This window comes from Crocodylus siamensis, chromosome 1 (genome assembly GCF_052110815.1).
Source record: "Crocodylus siamensis isolate JL-2025a chromosome 1, ASM5211081v1, whole genome shotgun sequence".
Lineage (NCBI taxonomy): Eukaryota > Metazoa > Chordata > Crocodylia > Crocodylidae > Crocodylus > Crocodylus siamensis.
The window spans coordinates 344,417,429-344,444,810 of record NC_143395.1 but is presented as its reverse complement, the minus strand read 5'-3'; positions in this window follow the sequence as shown (position 1 = coordinate 344,444,810).

Sequence of the window (27,382 nt, the reverse complement as noted above, 5' to 3'; positions counted from 1 at the left end):
ATAGTTCTGTTCCAGGTTCAGGCCTTTTGCACTTGAACATAATGATATTTGGGGGGGGTTCAATCTTCTAATATGCTATGAAAGGACTGCAGGAAGCAGAGCTTCTAAACAGAAAACAGTGATTAAAATACAAGGGGTAGGAAAGGGAGGAAGAAAAAGGAAGAGGGACTGCTGACAAAGGAAATATTGGTAGGAGAGAGAAAAAACCATTGAGGGGTAGATGAAGCATAAAAGATAATTCAGGTAATGGAATAAGTCTCTTCAGTCTTATTTTAAACTGTATTTAACCAATCCAGTTGGTAGAGTATTTTTTATTCTGCAATTTCCCATTCAGATTCAAAGCAGAATTTCAGTAGGGGGCTAGGAATATAAGGTACCTAAATAACTTCCAGAATCTGGTTCCTAAATTTTAAACCTAAGGAAGGACCTTGATGTTCAAAAGTTCTCCCAACTTTATCCTTTGCCCATTGAAACATAACACAAAAAATCCTTGCTTCTTATATTTTCCGGACCATCATGGCTGTAAATACACTTCAACTCTACTGTAAATTGGCATTTAATTTTGCTTATGTCCTTTAGTGGACCTAATCTCAGTGTTTTAGCCACTGCCTTTGCATAAGGAAACGGCAAGGTCAGGACTAGAATTTGGCAGCTCCTCAGTACCAGTTTCCTTCTTTAGCCATTGGACCATGCTACCTCTAATATTCCTGAGCTAAATTGAACTCATTTAATTAAATGGAAATATTCCTCATAAAATGTGTTAAAACAGATTACAGAATAAAATATCCCCTACTTCTGAGGTATATTGCTACTCCAAATTAAAAATATTTCTTTTTCCTCAAGTCAGTTCTGCATGACTTCTCATTGTTACGTGCTTAACACAATATACTCAGCATTCAGCACCAGCAAGTAACAGTGGAAAAGGCTTAAATTCTGTAGATAACTAAATAAATTAAACATGCCACAACCTCTAATTGCCCACACAACAACTAAAATTAGGTTCACATAAGCAACATTTCTATGCTGTGCTATCCTAATTGCCTGGACTGAGAGGATTATAATTTGCCAAGCAAGGTGTTGTGTTATACTTCTTCATGTCTTACAGCTTTTTTGTAAAGGGCAACCAAGGATAGCCATTAATATTACCCATTAATCTGTATCCCCATTAATATTGAAAATAGATATAGGAATACCACTTTATTGAAATAAGCCATTTTTCTGACTGGGAATCTGCATTATTTTATATCCCAAATTAAACTATGCTATAAAGATAAATGTGTGATAGAAATGTGTTACATACATAAGTCATTTGAAACAAATGCAATGGGACACCAGCAGCAACAGTGCTTCATTCTGATTGGTACATTAGTAATAGTCCTGTATCTAACAGAAAATCTCCACCATCAAGGAAGCTCCATTAAAAATGCTTTGCTCTGATTTGCAGCTGAACTGTGCTGCTATTTGCTCTCATCTGTGCTTTCTAATTATAGTCCATGAATAAGATTCTTCATTGGCAAAGTTTTGTCTCTACAATCCAGCAGAACAAAGCACATTGATAAACTGCTTGATGTCTGAAAACTGTCCAAACTTCAGCTTGGAAACTGCTTCCAATTATCTTCCAAAAATATTTTCCTTTTTAAATTTGAAGGCCAAATCTAGCTGTGTTGTGTATTACTGCAACTCTATTGACCAAAGCTTCTCAAACATTCATGCTATGTACTTGGGTTTGATTTGCAGTAGGTAAATACAAATCTTCTAAGGATCATTTGATAAGGACTGGTTAATCATTGTGGCTTGATTCAGTCATACATGCACTTAAGCATATGCATAACGTTAAACACAAGTGGCCAATGAATCAAGGTCTCAGAGCTTGATCAGCTCCTCATTGAAGTAAATAATAATTTTCTCCATTAACTCCTGCCAGCATTGGCTCAGTTTTTAACTGCTCAACACTGACTCTATAGATGCATCCAGACAAGTGCATGTGCCCCTTGCAGCATCTCAGACCTCTTTGAGACACTGCAAGAGGCACATGAGGAACAAAAAAACATTGCCCCTGCACTGAAAAATTCCTGCTCACCCCTCATTTCCCCTGCTCTCCCCAAATCCCTGATTACTTCCTGGCCTGGTCCCCCACTCAATGGCCTGAGCTTACTGGCAGTGGCAGCAGTGATTGGGGTCACTTGGAGCCTTGTGGTAGAGCCCCCACCCCTGCATGCTGGGGGGGCAGTGGGGCTTGGCCCCAGCTTCCTGGCACTTGTGCAGCCTCTGCCCCATCTGGCGGGCACAGTCCGGCTTGGCAGGGCACTGCACAGCACTGTGTGCTGTCTGGCATCTCTGGCTGTCACCCAGGCTGGTGCCGTTCAGCTCCAGTGGCCCCCAGCTGCTAGAGGGTGCATGGCACCCTGCTGAGTCAGGCTGCACCCATGCAAGATGCAGCACTGGCAGCACATGACAGGCAGTCAGGACTGATCCCTGGTGCCCCCTGCTGTATCGGGGACTGTGTCATGAGGCCCCAGTGGCTCCAATGGCTTCTGTTGCAGCCGGTGGGTGTGGAGATGCTAGGGCCAGGTAAGGCAGTGATTGGGGGCTGCGACCAAGTGGGGAAATGATGGAGAGACTGGGACAGTGAGCAGGAGCTGGAGCCAGACACAGGGTATGTGGGCCATGTGGGGGAGGGGCAGGATTCCCTGGGGAGGGCATGTGGCCCCTGTTGAGGACCTGTGGGCCCCTGTTGGGGGACTTTGGTCCCTGCTGGGGCAGCAATCTGTGAGCTGTGCAGGGGGGTTGTGCCCTGCAGTGGGGAGGGACCTACTCTCAACAGGAACCCACAGCCCCTCAACAGGGGCCACATATATATATGTACATCTAGTGGTCTTTTGTTTTACTTGTGAAAGAACATGGATTTGGGGGTACTTTAGAGTGACTTGGGGGGGTTTTTGGGGATTTTGCAATTTTTTAATAGGCAACACCAGAATTCCTACTAGTGAGGCAAGTGGCAGGACCCAGGCAGAGGAGCTTGCTCAGAGCTGGTAGCTAGAACTCAGCTGGAGATGGCTGACTTCCTGGCCAATTGGGGCCAAGAGAACATTCTTTGACAGTTCAAAGCAGGCCACCACCCCGAGAACATCTTCCAGGCGATAGCTGCCCAGATGACCAGGCAGTGGCACACATGACAGTAGTGCCGCACAAAGGCCAGCTGGGATGCCACAGCCCACTGGCAGCTAGCCCAGAGGTGCAAATGCCTCTAATGTCCATGAAGTCCCCATCTGGCAAGCATGCAGACTTGTGGCCACATGCAGTTGCAGGAAGCAGCAGGTCACAGCCAAGCAGCAGCCCTCACTGTCAGACTGCTGTGGCGGATAAAGCGTTCAGGGAACTCTCAGAGCTGCTTCAGCAGTCCAGCTAGAAGAAGGAGTAGTGTCCCCAGGTACCAAATGGCCAGGTCCCAGAAACTCCTGTTTATTTGTAACACTCATACCGTGTGCACTAAGGCCCACCTGGCTAACTAGTAACCCCATGTAGGATAATGAGTGAGTGGTACAACTAAATTCTTGGGATAACTAATGTAAAAAAACAGGATAGGAGTGTCATGTTGGTCAGAGTCAAAACATGAAAATGAGTGTGCCCGAGGGAGATACCAAGCAGAGCCTCCTGGGCTGCACCCACGGTCCTCAAAGGCATCCAAGGAACCGATGGATGCCACCCAGTGGTTCTCTGCTTGGAAACATGCACATACAAGTGACAGGAAAGCAGCTCCACAGTCCCCAGGCACCTGCCCAGCCAGAGCCTCCTTCCTGGTCATGTACAGAGCCCACTTGGCCAGGGCCAGAAGGAGGTTGACCAGGAGGTCACCCCCCCACCCCCGATAAGCTCCTGAGAGTGAGTTGCCTTAAGCTGCTTCTCAGAGCAGCATTTTATACTGCTGGAGAGCAGCACAGGGCAGGTTTTTATACTGCTGTATAGGCTTTAGCTCACCCTGGATGCTGATCCAGGAGCATCCAGGCATGGTTATTTTGCCGCAAGTGGTACAACTTGCCCCACACCAAAGTTCATATCTGGGTACATGCACTGAGGCAAAAAGCCTCAGCTCAAATTTGCACCACTTCTATTTGAGCTGCTGCAAGCACATGTACCTGCATGTGTGGATGCACCCAATGAGGTAAAGAGATAAAATTCCCTGCAACTCATATTCTATCTAGTGTCTTAATAAAAAAAATAGGAACGTTTTATTACTTAAAATACATTTGAAGTGTAAGCTTTGTTTAATCCAACGTTTCTATAAATCTACTCCAAAGTCTTAAGTCTGTGCTTGTCTGAGCCAATAAAGCATTGCATGATTTAAAATATGTGTTCTATTCCAATTAAGCACATTACAAAAGAAAGTACCGGGTAATGTGGGACCTCTGCAGGACATACTAGGAAATCTGGTCATTGCACGAGACAGCAAAGCTAATCTATTTAACTATTTCTTTGCCTCCATTTTTCTCAGTAGGGACCTGGTCATCCCCCTCATTGAGACCCCTGTAGGCCCCATGGGAGGTACACTCAGGCCTAGGGTCAGCGCGGACCTGGTCAGGGAAGTTCTGGAGGGACTGGACATATTTAAATCAGCAGGTCCTGACGATCTCCACCCCAGAGTTCTGAGGGAACTAGCAGAGGTTATTCCAGGACCTCTGGCACAGCTTTACGAGCACTCATGGTCCTCTGGTGATGTGCAAGAGGACTGGAAAAGGGCCAATGTGGGTCCCATTTTCAAAAAAGGACTACCCATTAGTCCCATAGGCCCATTAGTCTTACCTCGATCCTGGGGAAGCTTTTTGAGAAAATTATCCTGGTACGTGTCCACAAGGTGCCAGCAGGGGTGACTATGCTTAGAGGCAACCAACATGGGTTCATTAGAGGCAGGTCCTGTCAGACCAACTGGGTGGCATTCTATAACCAGGTCACCAAATCCCTGGATACAGGTGTCACGGTGGATATAGTCTTTCTGGACTTTAGGAAGGCCTTCGACATGGTCTCTCACCCGATTCTCATTAAAAAACTAGAAGACTGTGGTGTCAATGCCTACACAGTCAGATGGGTCACTAACTGGCTGGAGGGCCACACCCACAGAGTGGTGGTAGATGGGTCTTATTTGACCTGGAGGGATGTGGGCAGTGGGGTTCCGCAGGACTTGGTTCTTGGGCCCGCACTGTTCAACATCTTCATCAGTGACTTGGACAAAGGGGTAAAATGCACCCTGTTCAAATTTGCAGATGACACTAAGATGTGGGGTGAAGTGGGCATGCTAGAAGGAAGGAATAGGCTACAATTGGAGCTAGGCAGGTTACAGGGGTGGGTGGGTGAGAATAAGATGGGATTCAACACTGACAAGTGCAAGGTGATGTACCTGGGGAGGAAGAACCAGCACCATACCTACAGGCTGGGGAACTCCCTTCTCGTCAGTGCCAAGGCAGAAAAGGATCTTGGAGTCATCATTAATGCCAAGATGAACATGGGCTGGCAGTGTGAGGATGCAGTCAGGAAGGCCAACCGTACCTTGTCATGCATCCACAGATGCCTCTCAAGCAGGTCCAAGGAAGTGATCCTCCCCATCTGTGCAACACTGGTTAGGCTGCAGTTGGAGTATTGCATCCAGTTCTGGGTGCCATGCTTCAGGAGGGATGTGGACAACATGGAGAGGGTCCAGAGAAGGGCCACTCGCATAATCAGGGGCAGCAGGGCAGGCCCTATGAGGAGAGGCTATGGGATCTGAACCTGTTCAGCCTTCAGAAGAGAAGGCTGAGGGGGGATCTAGTGGCCATTAACAAACTAGTCAGGGGGGACCATCAGGCATTGGGGGAGTCCCTGTTCCCCCGAGCACTCCCAGGAGTGACAAGAAATTATGGTCACAAGCTAGCAGACAGTAGATTCAGGCTAGATATCAGGAGGCACTACTTCTCTGTCAGGGTGGCTAGGAACTGGAACCAACTACCAAAAGAAGTAGTGTTAGCTCCTACCCTGGGGGGTTTAAAAGGAGGCTGGATGAACACCTGGCCGGGGTCATTTGACCCCAGTACTCTTTCCTACCATGGCAGGGGGTCAGACTTGATGCTATGCTCAGGTCCCTTCCAACCTTGCCAACTATGAAACTATGAAATGCTTCTAATAAGACTGACTACTCTTAAAACAGTGTGATTTTTTGGTCTATAGAAAAATTAGATTCATATTATCATATGACAGGCAAAACTAATTTTCCAAAAGGAGAAAATATTTTGTGAATAAATAAATAATTAATTAAAGAAATAGTGGTATTTCAAACCATAGATGCCCAACTGATTAATCCCAGGATCCAAAGCTGTACAGACATATACCATATTTCATGGTGTATAAATTGGGTTTTGAAGCCCAATTTTGGTGTCTTAAAAATCAGACTCAACTTATACACTGTGCCACTTCAAAAAATTGTTGCTGACAAACCCCTAGTTTAGTGAATGCATGAGCCACAGTTATGGTAAGTACTCTAATTGCAGGAGGCACAGCTGCACTAACTACCAGCACTATTTTAGTGAATACCAAACTTAGGGTAATTACCAGTACTCAAGACGCTGCCAAAACGAATGAAATATGGTGCCAAATTCAAGACCAGAGTCATCAACTTTGCTCTCAGTACTAACAGCAGTTTTGCAGCCCATCAGTTTGGTGCGAGTAAGAAACTGGTTAGTGACTGGTGAAAAAACATCAACAACATAAAGAAGATGCCATGTGAGAAGTGTGCAGATCACAGAAAGCAATGCATGTGAACAGAATTAGAAAGAGACCTTGCCAAATGAGTCAACAATCAGCAGGAGTCTGGCAGAGTCCTAACAAGAAACATCTGACTGCACACTATGGAGAAAGGGTTGAAAGACTTTACCAGCAACCCAACCTGAACTTCCTGGTTTATGTAAAGGAATTCTCACTCTCTATGCTAGGGAACAAAGCTATCACAGAGATTAACAGCCAACCTCAAAGACAAGATAACCTAGTTCCAGAGCTATGTATTGAAACCTCCGAAAGAAAAACAATTACAATCTCAGCTAAATCAGCAATATAGATGAAACACTCTTACGTTTCAATATGCCAACAAGCTTAACCATAGATGACATTGTCACTAAAAGTATACTGCTGAAGATTGCGGCCCACAAGTAAACCAACTTTACTGTAATTCTTGGCTGACAGTACAAAACTAAAACCAATAGTCATCTTGAAAAGGAGAATATTCCCCAAGAAAGAAAAATTCCCCCACTGGTGTTGTCATTCACATGCACCCAAAAGGCTGGATGGATGAGGAGGGCATTTACATTTGGACATAGTGAGTGTGGAATACACACTCTGGCATGCTGTTGCAACCAAAGTTGATGCTCATGTGGGACACATTTAGGGCTCACCTCTGCAGCAGTGTGAAAAAGAATCTGTGGCAAAGTAAAACAGATTTTGCAGCTATCCGTGGAGAACTAACATCCATTGTTCAGCCATTGGATGTGTGCTTGAACAAACCATTCAAAGATCGCATTTGCATCAAGTGGCAGACCTTGATGATGAGTGGCCAACATTCATGTACAAAAGCTGGAAACATGCGAGCAGCCTCCTTAGCAACTGTGGGCCAGGCCACTGGCTTATTACAGCTTGGAGGGATATTAACCCTGAAATCATTTCATGTTCATTCAAAAAAATGCAGGATCAATAATTCTATGGATGGTGAGGAGGAGGATTTTCTGTGATAGAGATCAAACAGAGGAAGAAGACACCAAAACGTCTGATGCCAAGGATCCATACAACGATTGAATTTCTAACCATTCAGATTGGGAGGAACTGTTTGGGGCTGACAGTTCTGTTGATGACAGCAAATGAGGGTTTTTAAATTGTCACTTTATACTAGAATGCCTAAATTAATTAAACGAGGGATTTTAAACTGTTAGCATTATAAGGGATTATTATTATTAAATGAGGGGTTTTTTAAATGTTAGTATTATGTGACTGCAAGCCATGGTGACCCATGCTAATCACTGGTAACAGTGCTACTCATGGTAGCAATTGATTGATTGATCGCTCCTGATCTGTGCTGATTGCTAAGTGCATGTAACCCATGGCAACTAGTGCCAATAGTGCTAATCATGCCGATTATTGTCTGTGCTTGACTCTGAATAAATGTGGGTCAATTTATACACCATGCCTATATAAATCCTGACTTTCTGAATCAAAAAATTGGGATTGACCTATGTAGTGTTAACCTATACACCATGAAATATGGTAACAGAAAATTAACTCCTTAGTAATGCTCAGAAGTGGTTCCACAATGCCTCTTGAAGTGATAGGAATAATTTATAAAAAACTATTAACCTATCTACTTTTGCAATGCACCTTCATCTTGCTTTGAGATGAAGGGTCAAATCATATGCCACCGCTTAGAGGTATCTCTCCTGATCTTAGGTGTCTGTAACACTAAACAAAATCCTCTTCCCCCAACTGCAACAGCTATCATGTATCTATAACATCTAAATTTCTTGACAATCTCCAGTTCAGCTTTCTGACATGCTCAGAAGTGTTCCACCAAGTCGACTACTTTCACTTATGCTTACCTAATTTAACTCACATTCTGTTGCAATCTTAGACACATAGGAAGCATCTAAATAAGACCTCAAGTTCTTAGTTTCAGGGAAAACATAACTAGGGACTGTTTGACTGGAGGATTTGCCTGTCTTTTAGCCCAATAGCCATGTATCTAGAACATTTGCTCAGGGGTTAGGCGATCCAGGCTCTATAGCCCTGTCAGCCAGAGGAGGTTTGAACTTGTATCTTCTGCTGCCTAACAGACTACCTTAATGAACATGTAGGTCATGGAAAACAGAACTACAGTAGCATTTGGGCATAAATCACAATAGTATTTTTCAGTTTTTTTACCCCCAGGGATTTGAGCAGAAAAATAGGATTACACTTGGACACACAGAACTGAATTCACTTTAACAGGGAATTCAGTTCTATTCCTAGTGCTATTCTATTTCCAACCACACCCAGGTTCCCATTACCACTTGCACATTTCACTTGATAATGCATTGATGAAAACACTTCAGAGTTGTCCCCAGTCAGCCCTCTAAAGTACACTAGAGGCTGAAGTTTTAACAGAGGCTGCAGATGACTACCCTGGGGTAGGCTCAGCAATGTATTTCCAGGTTTGAAGTGAGTATATGGGAGCAACCGTGTGAGGTATAGTTAGGAATGACAAAGTTGGGGCTTGCTGATAGTTCAGAGTGGACTCCAAAGTGCAGAATAGATATTGATTGTTTTTTTCTTGTGCTCCTGGGCATATCTAGTTGCCACACGAGGCTGGAAAAGATTTTTTTCCCTCTCTGGTTGCTACAGGTGTCAGTGGGGGTTTGCCTTCCTCAGAAGCACTGGGTATTGGCTGCAGCCAAGGCTGGGGATTTTGATTGGGATGTATTGAGTTTCATGTTGGAACTTAAACCCAGGGGTTCCTGGCTAAAGGGTCTTGCTTCTCCACTCTGGATGCACCAATACAAGATGCTTTACTGCACATTAGAGTAATTTAAAGCATCACCATCTATACATGCTTGGGATTTACTAAGCAGTAAATTAGGCTAATGCAGATTAATGGTATTGCAGGTACTAAACTAATGATACATTAGTTACTGCACAGTAGTGCATATTTAGACCCTGATCAGGAGCAATTTGCAGTCAGCCCAGGCAGCAGGAGCCCACTTCTGCCTGGCTAAGCCCCAATGCTGAGGGGATCTGTGCTGGCTGGAGGGGCAGCTGTCTCCCTGCCATGTTGGGTCTGGGACCTGCCCCATTCCCCATGTCGCTAGGAAACCTGTTTCTGCAGCTGAGACTGCTGCAACCCAGCCACATAGGAATCGGGTCCTGACCTGATCCCCATGTGGCTGAGAAAGCTCTCCCTACTAGGTAGGGGTCCTCACATGGCTGGCAGGGGAGGTAGGATCCTGATCCTCACATGGCTGAGATCCCCATGTGGCCAAGAGAGCTGTCCCTAGTAGGTAGGGATCCCCATGTGGCAGGGGAGGCAGGATCCTGATCCCTACATGGCTGGGAGAGCTGTCCCTGCTTTGTAGGGATCCCCACATAGCTCAGGCAGCTCTCCCAACTATCTGCGGATTGAGACTAGCCCCTATACCCCCTGCCAGCCCCAGGTCTGACACCTGGGAAGCCTGGAATTCCCTCTAACTACTGCAGGGGGGCAGAGCAGGGCAGAAGCAGCCTGGGACTGGATTGCTCCTGTCAAAGGGGGCACACATTTACAGCCTGAATTTTCTGACAAAAAGAAAATTTCTGAAGGCAAAAAGAAAATTCAGGTGCATTAACTGCACAGGTAGATGCACGCTCAGTGTCAGAAAAATCCCCACATCTGGGATCAAAAAGAAATTTTCCACATAGTGAGATTGGCACGGGCAGTGGAGGCTTTTGCCTGCCTCTAAGTGGAGAGTGTGTCCCTATTCCTGAGAATTCTTTAACATATATTAACAAATTATCTCCTGTCTTTGCAGTGACAGGACATTGACAGTACCTTCATCTCCCGCTTTACCTGCGACCAGTTAGGGTGGTCTTGATGTTTTAGGGCATTGTGCAAGGCAGTTTGGATTTAGAAATAGCTGTAAGAAGCTACGCCATGACAACATAGCTTTGAAGCCATGCTATTACAGGGTAAAAATTAGCATTCAGACCTGATTCAGGAAAGAACTTTAATGCATGCTTAATTTTAAACACTGTGGGCATGGCTACATGAGATGCTACTGCTCAGTGGTTACTGTGCATTTGTTTAGTACTTGTATAAGCACTATTGAAGCCAATGTGGCTATGTATATACTTAGAGTTAAGCATGTGCTTGCATCTTCTGCTTAAGAAATCTTATGCTTCTTCATGGATACATAGGCCGTGTTAGTTCTTTACAGATTTTAGAACATACAGATTATGGGGAATACAAATTCCTGAACTGGATTAACACTGAGTCCTCTGTGACAGAAAAATTCAGAAGAAACTCCATGGGTAGTAAGAAGAGGGACTGGCTAAAAGTGAAGTCCAGGTAACAAAAGAGAGATCACGCCGAGAGAATGTCATTTCCGCAGCAGCTGATCCTTTAAGATAGGTTCGGAGGGGCATGGTATGGCGTGCCAGAGGAGAGAGCATGGAGCAGGGGTTCACGAGAAGAAGAGCTGTGGGGAAAGGTCGAGACGGGAAAATCCCAGGAGCCGGTTCTGCCAAAAAGAGAAAGGACTCAACTGAAGGAGAGGACTTGGAATCCCTGAAGAAATAAGGTGACTCTCGAATCACCCAGAAGAGTAGAGTAGAAAAAAAAAGAAACCGTGAGAAAGAAGGACCCACAGATGCTCGTCAGATTTCACAAAGGTCAGGCTTGTTCTTATCCTGTTGTGGTTTTCTCCTTTTTTTCTTTTCTTTTTTTAAAATTTAATTGGGTCTGATTGTGCTCCAGGTTGCACTCACACCCATACAAGAAAGAGGCAGGGGTGTACGGAAGAATTTATTAATATTATCTCTCCCCACAAAATAAAAAGTGGAAGAAAGAAGGAGACTGAAAGCAGTAGCCCTGGTCAAAAAAAGAAAATTATAACTAATTCTAAGTTGACTTTACTTAGATATGTGCATATTGTTCTGGTGTTAAATAAATGCAACAAAGTGTTTGAATATAAAAATAAAAGTATGTAAAACAGTTTCAAAGAGTCTCAAGTTGTATGGATGTAAACTGATGGAGGTGGTAAGAAGAAAAACAGATAATTATAAAGAGAATTAATCAACCATATTCTAATTGGATTCAATTGGTGATTAAAATTCTGGGGTGTTGTTCAAAGAAGATAGAGGAGAGGGGTAATGCAGGCAAAAATCTAGCTGTATTCCTGATGTTTTACTGAGTCAGTAACTCCTCCTGACTGATAACATCAAATTAGATCAAGCCATACAGGTGAGAGTCAGAATATAAAGCGGAAGTACACAAATCTGGCAATCAGAGAGGTAAGAGCAACAATCAGACCCTCAAGCATCAAGGGAAAACCCCACAAGTAGAGACTCAGTTTCATGTTTCTTACATTGTTTTTAACCACCTAAATAACAACCTAGCCCCAGGATTGGGGCAGAGTGGAAAAGGTTGCCTTCAAACATCCTGCCCCTGCCTTGATATCTAGACATTACAAAAATAGTTTCCAGAGTTTTCAATCCTAGGTGTTTAACAGGTCTCAAGGTCACTGTTTAAAATTAAAATATTTTAAGAATGTGTAAATATGTCCACCTAATGATTTAAATACTTTTATTTTCTTTTGAATCTATGATTTTTAAAGCTATTGAGAAACGATTGGTTTTGTGCGTATGACTAAACTACAAAGACATTTACACAGTTTAAGATAAACACAATAAAAGTCTAATTTTTCCAACCAGAGAGGCTTCTCCTTAATTGCCTCTAATCATTTCTCAAAGAAAAAAATGAATAGACTAGTTAATGTCACAAGAATATTTTACATTTCATCAAGAATAATAAATTATTAGAATTTTCTTTACACACTATTCTAATTTTAACATAATCTTCTGCTTAAACATGATAATACACTTTCTGAAAAGAATTTTAAAAAGCTAAGAATACTGCATGTCAGGGAAAATAAGATTTTTTGTTGTTTGAATATATAATGCTGTTTTATTTTGAAGTATTCCTGTTTCAATGTGCTGAAGACAACTCAGACAATGCAAAGCTAAGCACACATATCTTTTCAGGATCCAGACCTTAAACTGGACCAAGCATTCTACATTTGTATACACAGCAGTAGCATAACTGGAGGCTGAGGGAAGTGAGGCACAAGCCATAGGTAAAGATTTAAAGAGGGGAGACAGAATAGTACCCCCATTCCCATCCCCAATCTTACTGCAGCAGAAACAGCCCTTCACTACACAAGTAGGGGAGCCAGATGCAAAGACACACAGGGAAAGGTAAAACTACCTTTTCTCCACTTCCACCCCAACCCTTTTTCTCCTCCCGTGGGGCACAGGGGAGTTTTGCCTAGGGCATAAAACTGATTAGTTATTCCTCTGACTCCAGTCCTGCCCTTACTGAAGTCAGGGGTTTCAGAATCAATCTGTAAATATTTATAGGTGGGAAAATTTTCACTGAGGAAAAAATGTTCAGGTGTCCATGGATTCTGAAAGCCTCAGTTTGAGAATCCAACTTGATATAAATTTTTTAAATTACCACTACTTAACCTTCTCATGTGAAAAACAGAAATAGTAATGCCCATCCCTTTTTAAAACCCCAATGAAAGCACTCAAAATCATCACAGTTATACTATCAAATAGTTTTTAAACACCATAAATCTATATTTAACTGTAATCTTTTTTAGAGACACTTTCTAGTGTGGCAGAAGCACCAGTCATGTCTCCCAATATGGTTAATCTGTAAGCTTTGGATGTACCTCTGTACACCACAGATAAAGTTGCAATATTCATGCAACATTTAACATACAGATATCATGTATATAATTTGCTTGTATATAATAATATATAGAAAGAAAACCAAACAATAGCAATGTTTATGATCGAGTTTAAAGTAGCTAGGAGTCCAGGAATATAAGAGCAACATGGGTGTGTCTACCTGTCCATTTATGTGCTTTTGCTACTATGCATTAAATTTAGTACCTCTAATATGAGGAACTAACTAAATGACCATTAGGCGGCCCTAATGCACAGCAGCAAAAGTGCGCACTTTTTTAGTTATGCTTAACATGCAGTAACCTAATTTAACTGTGCATTAGCGTGTTAGCATGGTTTTTGACATGATGCTGTAATGTATAGTAAAATTGGCTACTGCACATTAAAGCACATGTGAAAATGCATCCTCTTTTTAAAAAGACTAAAAGGCAGGTAGTGTGTGCATGTGTGTGTGTGCATGTGCATGTGTGCATGTGCGTGCACATGTGTGCACGTGTCGTATTCTACATAAGTTAACTTAACAACATAAGAAAGGGGCAGAACTTCCAACTGACAATCGAAAAATATTAATATTAAAAGCTATTGTATGCCTTTATCTCTTGCTGATAACAGTTTTCCTTAAAAGAGCTGTATGAGACATTTTGAACAGATGGTAACTGGTTTGCTCTATCCTGAATCTCTTCACAACTGCCACAGAGCCTTACCATTCATTAATCTTCTATAGACTTCCAGTAGCACAGCAACTAAATTACACACATAGACACTCTGAGGCCAGCATTGCTGTCAGGCTTAAAATTAAACTGAAGTGCACCATGCCAAGTCTTTTAACCAAACTCTACTATAAAACAGTTAGAAAAATAAACATTTAGCTTGGAGCCTGACCCATGAATGTTTGCTCCTAAAAGGGGAAACACTGGCTGGTCATTATATCTAGGGCATTCTATGCAGCAAGTGTAGCTAAGATTCATAAGTGGGAATAAAACCAGAAAACATCTGGTTTGAATTCACCTCAACTCATTAAGGTTTAAGAAGAGAGCTATTTCCTCTCTCTTCGAAGCAACAGGGGGAAAAAATACATGTACCCACAATACCCACAATGATGCTTGCATTTGTAACAAGGTCTCTACACAGCAGGTGATAACTAAATAAAATTGTAATACATTTTCTTGGATTAGATATTACCCTGTAAATGCCAGAAGATCTTTGCTGCTTGGAGAACAAACACATGCATCAAATTCCTAGTGCTCCATGCTTCATTTTCTGCAAAATAGATCCAGCATTTATAGCATATGAACACTGCCAAGACAACTTCTGCAAGTTTCTCTCTAACGTACCCTTTAAATCTACTGATAGTTTAAACCTTCCTTTTAATGTTTAGTGCATTTTTCAAAAGCTTTAGCAACATGTTGACTCAATAGTATTTTAAAAAGCTGTCTACTGATAGTTGTGGTTTCATCAGCATTTGGGTACTGTGGAGAAAATACAAAATGAACTTTACTCCTGAGATTTAACAGTCCAAAAAGGTGTACTTCCCATTTCTTCTGATGCCTTAGCAATGTCTGGTGTCTACACAAAAGGTATTACAAACTGACAAACCAATAGAAACAAGAGCAGTTTGGTGTCCTACCCTATAATCTATTTTAATGGCAACATAGATACACTTATTACATATGGCATGTGGGCAAGTGTCCCAAATTCCAGAAGTAGCATCTTACAGTGATTTGCAGAACAGAACCTTTACAGTAAATAATTATAATGTTCTTTCAGTCTTTCTTCTTTCCTTTCTTTCCTCCTTTTGTTTTTTCAGGGAAAAAAATAAAGATTACATTTTTACTTCACAAAGTTTTATTGACTAATCTAATTGTTATCTTTCAAATGCAAATTTGAGGTTTTAATTTAGAACTACTACTATCTTTTAATTGCATCAGTTTTAGCAGAGAATTAGTATTAGTGTGTAATCTCTATAATCTCTATAATTATGGAGATTTCTGCAGTGGGAATCATGGAGCTTCAGATATAATGTATTCAGATTTCTTCATTTACCTTAATATACTTTTGTTGCAGAATACCTCCAGGTACAGTATACAAAACTACACTATTAAAAGAGGAGTCTCCTTGGAAATTGTTTGTTCTCAATACTTCTACATTCTAATATTCAAAATTGCCAGTATTATTTTATTTGGATCAGCATATGTTTCCTTTTCTGTACAACATTTAGTTATAAAACATTCAGATTTCATCCTTTCACAGTGTTGTGGGGAAATATTTAAAAAACATTTAAGTATCTGCCTGCATCTTCTGGCCCTGCTACATAATGGTGTATGTGTGTATAGAGGGACATTTCCTCAGACACATACAGGCATCTGAAACAAATACACAGAATTCTGTTGGAGCAGAGAGTTAGGGTCCTTTTAAGAGTTTTCGAATTTCAATATTTTTTTCCCTTAGAATGGAATGGATTTTTGTTATAAGAAAAAAGCCTATGTTTCTGGTCATAAAAATCTTTTTCTAAACAAGGATCATGCTATCTTTTTAAGTTTGGAATATCATGAAACAACATTCAAAGAGTCACGATCTGTTTAATTCATCTTAATGGGCTGTCAGCTCTGACAACCCAGTAATTTAGGTACCAGTTGTAAACTTCAATCCAGTTTTGGTGGATCACTCTGGCTAACATATTAACTGAGTATTATTGATAAGAGCAAGGACCACAAAAGCATAGCCAATGTCTGTACTGATTCTTCTTAAAGGCTGTTTTTAAAGCTTTGTGACAGTATGGTACAGAATAATTATCAAAATGATTTTGATTTGGCTATATTATTCACTAGTGGAGAAGCAATATATGGCTTTTAGGCTTAGTAGAATCATAGAAAGCTGGGGTTGGAAGGGACCTCAAGAGGTCACCTAGTCCAACCCCCTGTTAAAAGCAGAACCATCCCTAACTAGTTCGTGCTAGCTAAAGCTTTGTCTAGCCAAGTTTGAAAACCGCCAGGAATAGAGCTTCCACTACCACCCCGGGTATCCTGTTCCAGTGTTCCTAGTGAGAAAATTATTCTTGATATCTAACCTAAACTTCCCTTGTTTCAACTTGAGACTGTTGCTCCTTGTTCTGTCATCTGCCACCACTAAAAACAGTCTAGCTCCATCCTCTTTCAAATCCCCCTTTAGTTGAAGGCTGCTAGTAAGTCTCTTTTCAGTCTCCTCTTCTCCAGACTAAATAAGTCCAATTCCCTCAGTCTTTCCTCATAAGTCATGTCCTCTGGCCTCATCATTTTTGTTGCCCTCCACTGGACCCTCTCCAATGAATCCACATCCTTCCTGTAGTGGGGGGCCCAAAACTGAACACAGTACTCCAGATGTGGCCTCACCAGTGGCCAGTGCACCAGTGCTGAATAGAGGGGAATAATCACTTTCCTTGACCCAGATTTATAGATTGTAAGTCTGGAATGGACCTCGGAAGAACATCAGGTCCAGCCCCCTGCACCAGGCAGGAAAGACAGCGGGGATCAGGTGACCCCTGCAAGCAGTTGGTCCAGTCTCTTCTTGAAGACTTCCAGGGTAGGTGATTGCACCATCTTAGCTTATTCCTCAGTCTGGACACTCTTAACAGTGAAAAAATTACCTACCTACAGGCAATACACCTCCCAATGCATCCCAGTATGCTGTTAGCCATCTTGGTAACAAGACACCATTGGTTCATATTCAGCTTATTGTCCACTATAACCTGCAGGTCCGTTCTGTGGAGCTGCTGCCCATCCAGTCAGCCCCCAGCCTATACTGGTTTATGGGATTTTTCCATCCTAAATGCAGGATTTTGCATTTGTCCTTGTTGAATCTCATGCAATTCCTTTTGGCCCAATCCTTGAATTTGTCTAGGTCATTCTAAATCCTAGCCCTACTCTCCAGCATATCTTCTACTTCTCCCAGCTTAGTGTCATCTGCAGACTTGCTGAAGGTGCACTGTATGCCATCTTCCAGGTCATTGATGAAGACATTCAACAAAACCAGCCCCAGGACTGACTCTGGGACAATCCACTTGATACTGGCTGCCAATTAGACATCAATTACCAGGGATCCTAGTTTTGTCTGATTTTTAAAAATCCCCAATTTTTGTTTTAAAAAAGTTACCCCAAATCCACATTTTTCCATGCTTAAAATGAAATGCCCCTATATATATATATATATCTATATATATTAATGGCATTTCATTTAAAGCATGGGCAAATGTGGATTTGGGGTTATTTTTTAACCTAACATTGTGGACTTTAAAATCAGACAAAACCAGGATTCCTGTTGATTACTTCTGTCTGACCCCAATGCTCCAGCCAGTTTTCTATTCATCTTAAAGTTTATTCATCCAGCCTGTACCTCCTTAGCTTGCCTGTGAGAATGTTGTAGGAGACCATATCAAAATCCTTGCTAAGATCAAAGTACGCCATATCCACTAGTCCCCGGGCATCCACAGAGCCAGTCCCTTCATCATAGAAGTTCATCAGGTTGCTGAGGCATGACTTGCCCCTGGTGCATCCATGCTGACTGTTCCTAATCATCATCTTTTTCTCCAAGTGGTTAGAAATGGATTATTTGAGGATCTGCTCCATGATTTTTCCAAGGATGGACTGATCTGTAGTTCCCTGGATCCTCCTTTTTCCCTTTCTTAAATATAGGCACTATGTTTGCCCTTTTCCAATCATCTGAGACCTCTCCTGATTCTCACGAGTTTTCAAAGATGATGGCCAATGGCTTTGCAATCACATCAGCCCCCTCCCTTCCTTTTCCTTATAAGCTTCCTTTTTTGTGATTTAGTTTACTGAAGAGTTCCCTGCTTAGCCAAGCTGATCTTCTGCCATACTTGCTAGTCTTCCTCCATATCAGGATGGTTTGTTTCTACATTCTCAGTAAGGCTTCTTTCTTGTACAGCCAGCTCTCCCAGACTCTGCCTCAGACTGGCTTCCCAGGGGATCCTGCCCATGAGTTGCCTAAGGGAATCAAAGTCTGCTTTTCTGAAGTCCAGAGTCCTTACTCTGCTGATCTTCATGCTTCCTTTCCTTAGGAACCTGAACTCAATCATTTCATGGCCACTGCTGCTCACATTGCCATCCACTACTACATTTCCCATCAATTCTTCCCTGTTTGTGTTCAGCAGCTTAAGAACAGCATGGCTGTTCCAGCACTTGCACAAGGAAGTTTGATCCAATAGTCTCCAAAACCTTCCTGGATTATACAGACATTTGGGGGCACTGGGGGAGGTTAAACCAATTCAAAATGACTGCCCAATATCAGGTAAATCAGGATGGTGGGTCTAGGGTTGTGGGTCCACTGTGGGACTGGGGGAAGTCATGACCCATGAGTGGTCAGGGGGCAGGCAAAACCTGAAAGGGGGATGGGGGGGTCAGGCATGACCCACAGAAGGGGTAAGGGGGCAGGCAAAACTTGAAAGCAGGATGGGGGACCAGGCATGACCCACAGATAGGCTGGGGGGCAGGCATGACCTGCAGGTGGGGTGCAGGAGTCAGACATGATCCATGGGTGGGTCCCCTCCTACACTGAACCTACACCCACATCCCTCCCACCCTTCCACCCACTGGGACTTACTTGCTGAGCTCCAGCAGCAGCGAATGCTGATAAAAGCTGCTGTACTCAGAATGGCTTGTGGGATAGGGTTGAGAGAGCTGGCTGCTTCAGGGGAGGTGGAAAAAGGGTTGGTGGGGTAAAAATAGCTGAGTGGTGTTGGGGGTGAAAAGAGAAGCCCTGGGGCTGAGGCCAGTGGCTGGGTTTTCCCAGCCCCAGGGCTGTTCAGGGAAAATGGACAGAAGTGCCATGCACTGGTTTGACTTAAATCAGATGTTTGATACTACATAGATCTAGGTTTGTCTTAAATTGGGTTCTGCAATTTTTAGATCAATTTACGTGCATAGAACTTCTGTACAGTTATAGGTTTAGACTGACTGCCAGTCACTGAGACTGCAGTGTAAGTGTAAAGTTGGTACTGGGATGAGCAAAGTTTAAATTCAGGTGGCCATTTTGAACCCAATTTAACCTCTCCAAATGTCTGCATTTAGCCGTACAAGTCATTCCAATGGGACCCTATATTATTCCTGTAGTTGTCAGCTTGTGGTGGGCTTTGTGGGGGAATGGGGAGACAGTAAAGTGTCTTTCTGGAGTCTCTTTAAAAATTCAGAAGCACTGATGCATGAGAGAATACATGGGAAACTACAGCAAGGTAATACATTTCAATATTTTGAAAAGACCTTTTAAACTTTTAAATAAAGGACAAGATTTTATCCCAGTACCAGCACCTGTCAACCACCTGTCAATGTTTCCCCACAAAAATTTAACTTTTGACATTTGATATTGCCCAAAAGGGAAGAATTTTATGTCTATGACATCACTGCTACCCTGGGAAGGTATCCATATATTTCTTTGCTAAATGGGCAATTTTTTACTTAATACTGGCAAAATTGATCCTAAGGAGGAGTAGATGTGAGCAATTATATAATACAGGTAACCTGTTGTGCCAAGGTAAGTAAATTGTCAGGCTTACATACAGAATTAGTGTATTTATTAATTTACTTGACTAACACAATAACTAAGCAGGATACTTCACAGAAAAATATATACCTGACTTAAAGTGTGTGCAGTCTAATACAGTAAAGAGAACAATCTAAACAAAATTATTAAGGTGGTAAGAACTGGATAAAAGAACATAAGAAAGGGTAAGAGAGTGAATATTTTCCTGCAGTGGATTGACAGAGACTGACAAAATAATGATGTAATTACTGCATTTTGCTATTTTGGAACCAATATTACAGAGATTATTTCAACCCTATATATATAATTTATTCCTCAATAAAGTTAAAGAGGAAGAATACTTCAGTTATAAGTTTCTTTGCATAGAAACTATAATTTATAGAGAGAGAGCAAGAGATAATTGTAACTATTTATATTCTGAGACATACTGTGCTCAGCACAAGTTCCTTGACACTGATTTCTAACTCCTGTTGATATTTAAACAATTAAAGGTTAATCAAAGACAAAATGTTTTGAAGAAAGATCATACCAAGATAGTACATTTATCTCCTAATTGTCTGAGGGTAAATTCACAGAGAGCTGGTTTTGTTGGCTTTTGTTATCTGACTAGGGGCAATGAATTTCAGGTTTTTTGTTCTGGTGATAATCAATTTACTCATCAGGTTGTTTAAAGATTAGCCATCATTAAAGATGTTTGACAAATACATGAGTTACATTATTATAGCATTTTTTTTTCTTCTTTAGCATGCATGATATAGCCTCAATCTTATAACAGGTTCTTATTTCATGGACTATGTCATGTTGTGGGGATCCCAGGACTGGCCATGATGACCCTAGAGCTCCGTGACCATGCCAGCTTCACCCTGCAGGCACCTTCTAGTCTCTCCTTCCATGTCTTGTTGGTTAAGATAATAAGTAGGGAGGCTCCCTGTGAGTTTGTATTACCAATGTTTTTCATAAATAAGTTTACTCCCACTAGAGTCAATGGGAGTAACACCAAATGTGTTGAGTAATGTAAACTCCCAGGTGGTACCAAAAACTTGATTTGGGTCTCATACACTTGAATCCTGGGAGTTTATATTTAAATGAGTAAATATAATGAATATAACAGATCAGAAGAGCCCAGTCACCACTGCTGCTTTTCCATGGTTTCCGCATCAAACCATGAGTGTGATAACTTTGCCCTCCTTACAACAATTCTGAATTTATTTTCCTTACTACTTGGCCATAGTCTTGTATTCAGTTACAATATGGTATCCTTTAAATTTTACTGCTGCGTTCTTCAGGGGCAGCATCCTCAACTTTAGCAAAACAGAACTATCCCATATTTTAAGTTTCAGTGTTATGGGTCTATTGGTCTTAGTAACAATTTTCTATTTGTTGTGTTTAATATTGGAATGACATTGTACTCAAAGTGTTCCACATTTTCAGTTTTTATTTTAAAATAAAAAATCTGAGAATTTTCAGGGTTTATCTTCCAAATATAAAAAAACCAGATGAAATTGGGATAAAAGGAAGAAAAGAAAAAAATGGTTTAAATCAGGGAAAATAATAATATATTCCCATTGCAGTGAGAGAAGGAGGGACTGAAGTAAGGCTGGGACTAGTGAAGGGCTGGAGGGAGGAGCATGGTGCAGCCTGTCAGCCACTCCCAGAACTGCAGCAGGGAACAAAGCGGGGGGAGCTGTTAGTGGGTGTGTGACATGGGGTGGGGTGGGGTGGCGTGGCTCTTGCACTTACATGCCCCCCAGGAAGGTTGCAGACTGGGGAGCTGTGCTGGCCTCTTCCCAGGGGGGTGCCTGCCTCCAGATCTGCACACAGGACAAGAGAAGACTGCTGCCCACCCTCAGCACTGGGAGGAGCCTGGTGCCACTACTGACCATAGCCAGCAGCAGCAGCAGCCTGCTCTCATCCTATGCATGGATCCAAGAGCCCAGCACAGCCTCCCAGCCTGCAGCCCTCCCAGGGGGTGCGTATCAGGAAGAGCCACGCCCCCGACAGCTCCCCTGCTTTGCTCCCTATTGCAGTCCCAGGAGCGGTTGATGGGCTGCACTGCACCCCTCCCCTCTGCTGCAGCAGCCTGCTGCCGGGTTGCCCTGGAACTTGGGGGAAATGGGGAGTGGCACACAGCCAGACATGGGTGCCACCCGGGGTCAGAGCTGGGAGCCCCACATCCCCAGGCAGCAGCTTCAACCCCATGTGCCCGTGAAGAGCAGCTGGATGCAGTACTTGCCACAGGAAGCAGGCTGGACTCTCTTGCTTATCCTCCCAGCAGGACTCGCAGCTCCCAGCACCTGAGGCCCCAGCAGGAGCTGGGAGTGATTCCCACAGCCTGGAACTCACCTGCCCTGGGAGTGATTCCCACAGCCTCTCCCACCCCACCCAGGGTCAAAGCCAAGAGCCCCATGCCCACAGGAAGCTGCTCTAGCCACTCTCCCCTGGCTTCTGCACAGGCACCGTCACTCCCTTTGCTCCCTGCTAAGCCAGCATCTGCTGCCACTTCCCCCCACCATCAGTTTTTATTGATTGACACTGAAAAATAGGTGTAAAACAGTAAAAACCAAAAAAACTTCAATAAAAAAGTCTGGTTATTTACCAGTGAAATTAAGTAAAAACTGAAAATGCAGAACACAATGTGCTCATGATGGTCCATGAATTATGCAGGAGGTAAGGATCCTTGTGGGTGATATCTTATATTGCACAGTGAGGATAAAGTCACACAAGGTTTCAAATATAAGGCATTTGAGGACCTAATGAAGAATGCCTTGCATTTGAAAGCTTGTCTAACTTTATGTCAACCATACATTGATCCAATAAAAGATATTACCAATAAAAGATATCACCCGCAAAAATCCTTGCCTCTCACATGTTGGCATGAAATTTTATGAACTAAGGACTTGGATTTTCCTAATGCAGATGGCCTTGTGTGACTTGACACCATATCAGTGATAAAATTGAAGGCCATTAACCTCCCGGAAGTTATAAAGCTCCCTACTGCATGTCACAGTGCATCTATGATTATGTGCTTTAAGGAGATAACATGTGCTCTCTTTTTCATGAACATAGGGGACTAGCAAGTTACAGTCCTTGGTGTCAGAGGCATGAGGGTTTCAACAGTAACTGGATGCTGCACAGTAGAGAATTTTGTTATCTTCTATCCTTTTGTTATCTTCTATCTTCTACCCCTATATGATGTCAGTTGTCAGGATATAAGATGATCCTATCTAAACATATGTATCTACAGCTATAACTATTGATCTATCTAGATGTGTGTACACAACTCTATTCATACTATATATCAGACATGATAGATGCTTGATCATTGTGCTGAGATAGAGCAGCTGAGGTTAATAGCACAAACAAACACAACTCAGCAATCTCAGACCTGCAAATGAAAAATAAAATTCATCCAGGTATATGAAAAATAATTTAGGTTAACAAACCAGTATTCAGATTTCTATCACTTTCTTCTGTTCTTGAAAGAAGTGACATACCATTTTGAGTGTTCTGAAGACAACTTTCTCCAACACCTTTTCTTGTCTCTAAAAGTACTGACCACATACAACAATATAATTTAGTGCGAACTTACATTTTTTGAAAATTTATTGTTCAGCTAACATATATCCCTTTTCCTGTCTTCATTGAATCCATGTATCAAAATAATGTCACTTAGTGTGTTCATTGGTTTCTTCGAATTTAAGGAAAGGAAATTACTTCAGTCCTCCTTTTGCTGACTGAGACCACATACAAGCATTCATTCCTAGTAGTGAAAAATTTCTACCACTGGAAATATTTCCAGGAGAGGGAACAATACAGGCATTCAGCTTATAACCACCCCTGCTCCTTGTATCTTTGTGAAACTGGAGTAATCCACTGAAGCAATCTGACAAATTCATCACCGTTTTTCATTCTGGGGTCTCCAGTGTGAGATGTGGATAGGGAGCTTTGCCATGCTTCTCCATCTGCTTGGCTTCCTGCACCAAGGAACCAGTGAAGCTAGCAGTGCTGTAAGCTCTCTGCCTATGGGAGGGACAGGAGAAGCTTACCTTTGTGCCTTCTTCAAACTAAGGTGGCCCTGGTTTCCAGAAGGCATAGGAGCTTTTCCCTATAGTTTGACTTCTGCTCATCTACAGGAGGACTTAAGCTGTAGGGAATGTGCACCAGCATTAATTCTCCCAGGAGCAACTTCTATTGAGTTGGAACTCGGTTATTTTTCTCCTGGAACCACCACTTTTGGTCTGGGATAAATAGTTTGTAAACTTGTGGTTTCTACTGGAAGAACAGTATTTCTCCTGGTAGAAATGTAATGCATATCTGACCTCAGTGGCATTTAGGTATTCCAGCTATAAATTGCTTCTGTTTTGCTAGAGACATATTATCCTTGAGTTTCTTTTAGTATTGTCACCGTTCTCCTTTTGTGATATACTTGCCAAACTAGCATTTCATGGCTGTATGAAATGTTAGTGTGTATGGGACATTAATCTCTTAGCAGTGGCATCCTTGCTTGGATAAGCAAAGGTCAAGAGTTCATGCTTATCTTCCCTATGTTTTCTTGAATTTTCTTTGCTTCCTGTGTACTGCAGATATTAGTGACATGTCCAGTGTTGAATAAAAACAAGAGGGATACAAAGATGTTAGCTAGGCTGTTGCCCTTATATTTAATGAAGAATTAGTGTGTAATAATGCAAATAATTAAAAGCATAAGCAATTTTCAGGACCTAGCAAAGATTATGCAGCTTCAAATTATGACATGGATTTGTAGGTTAAGGAACTGTTTAGAGTTGTTGCTTCTGGTTATTCAAACAACAACTGGGTTCTGACCTGGGACCTTTGCACCTCTCAAACAGAGAGACCCGAGTTCTGAGTCATCCTCAGGTTAATTTTAATGCATGCATTTTCCACTCCCCAGAAAAATGCCCTAATACCATGCTGTAGGATAGGCAGAGCTAAGTGCATTCTCCATCCTTCCTGTTGAAGCTGGTTCTTTTGTTGGAAAGGAATAAAGTTATTAGGCCAGAAATTATGAAGGAGAAATACTGGCTCTTGTAAGCTCATTGAGGCAGGAATTCTTCCAGAAAGAAAAGAAGTCATAGGTTCTGACTTCTCCCCTAATACTGTTTATGCATTTCCTCTAAAAAGACTAGTTAATTAAAAATAAATCATAGGGAGAAGGGGGAAGAACCCTCTTAGTACCAGTAGGGTACCAAGGACTCTATGCCCTACCTAGATTCCTTTTCTATGCAAGGGGCTTGTCCAATGCCATATGTAGAAAATCAAGATAAGTAATAACCATAAGGCCTTAAACCAAATATAAGACTGTCAAGAAAAGTTCAGATTGAGAGAAATTGGATTTGGGAGTGTAACTTTCATACATATTTAACTTTCATACTTTTTTAAAAACAAAGTGTTTCTAAATGAGAAACCTTTGCTAATTCTAAATGCATTGTTATATTGCCACTCATTTCTAAAACTATAATTAGGAACCCAGCCTGGGGTTGAATGTACCTGAAGGAACTCAGTGATCTGAAATATTGTAGTACTAATTCCAGGGTCTATGAGCCAAACATCAGAGGATCTCTAGCATCAGGGTCATCAGAAGCAAGATCTGCTTCAGAACAGCCTCCTTTAAGAGCCAATCTGTTCATCAGTCTCTAGACCCTGGGCACTTAGAAGTACCAGAAGCACTTAGATCTACTGTTTAAATCCAGTTACAACAAACTGGCATCCATCCATAGACTATGACTGACCAAGGAGTCAAATGGAGGGAAAGTAGTTCCATCAGTAGTACCGAACATGATACTTATTGGTAGGGCTGTGCAAAATTTTGCTGGCAGTTTTGTTTTGCTGTTGTTTCAACTCATTTTGAGCTTGAAACAGTGAAATTGAAATGAAACGGAGAGCTGTGAAACAGCCTCGAAACAAAGAGAGGCAAATCAAAACATTTCAAACTTTTCAAAACATTTTGAGTTTTGAAGCTCAAGCTAGGCTTGCCTGCAGATAAATAGAAACTAAAGTAAAGAGAGGGAGAGGGAAGAAGAGCAGGGACAGAGGGAAAGGAGTGCTCTCATTATTGACTGTGTAGCTGACCAGTGACTGTCATCCTCCCCTGAGATCCCTTCCAAGACCAGTGCTCTGGGGGAGGGATGGAAAAACTGCATAAAAGGCAGCATTGTTTGAACTGCCCTGGTTTCTGCTTTGGTGTCAGTTACTGAGCTCTGTGTTCCAGTTTTGCCTTCCAGCAGCAAGAGGTACAGGGCCCCAGAACCCAGAATCCCCCTGCACCTATCCCCTTGACAGCTGGCAGGCTTCGTGGCCACAGCAGGGCCTAGGAGGCCTGCAGTTTTCACCCAACTCTGCCCTAAAACAGATACAATCAGTTGTACAAGCACCCATGTCATGAGTTTTGCCTGTCAGCAGCCAGAGATCCAGGGCTCCAGGACCCAGAAGCCCCTGCACCTATCTCCTTGACAGCTGGGAGGTTTTGTGGCCTCAGCAGGGGCTATCATGCCTGCAGCTTTCACCCTGCTGCACCTTAACACAGACAGTGTCACCCATGTCATGAGTTTTACTTGCCCATAGCTTGAAGTGCAGTTTCCCCAAACCCCCTGCACCTATCTCCTTGAAACTTGGCAGGCTTTGTGGCCTCAGTAATGGCTACCATACCTGCAGTTTTGACCCCACTGTGGCTTAACATATACATGTGACATGAGTTTTGCTTTCAAGATTGAGGTGCAGTTCCCCACAAACTATCTCCTTGAAACTTGGCAGGCTTTATGCCCTCGTAAGGGGCTACCATTCCTGCAAGTTTTATCCAAATCAGGCCAGAAATGATAAAGTTATAGGCTGTTTCATGCTTCCCCATTTTAGCCTATGGGTAAAATGTCGAAACAGCGAAACTGTTTTGATGAAATGAAACAGAACAGTGGTTTCAAACTGAAATGAAATTTGAAATGAAATGCTGTTCCATCAAAACATCGAAATGCAAGTTGAAACAAAATGGTGCCATTTCGCACAGCCCTGCTTATTGATGAACCCTCCACAGAAGAATGTCTAGGACCTCTGAATGCTGGAAACTATAAGGGAAGAGGGCAAGGGGACAGACGATACTGTATAGGTTCTGCATAAGTACTCTTTTCCATCAAAACCATTCTCTACCACTGTGAGATACAGGGTACTAAGCTAAGGCATTTCTTATGTTTATAGAGAAACACTGAGACAGGCTGTGACAACTATACCTCGGCATGACCCAGAAACCAAACTGCATACAGACTTTGGTAATAGACTTAAATGATACTCTACACCAAGGCACAGAGTAGCAGCACCCAGTGACCATCAAGGGTCAACTCATTGTTTACAAGTGAAATTTAAA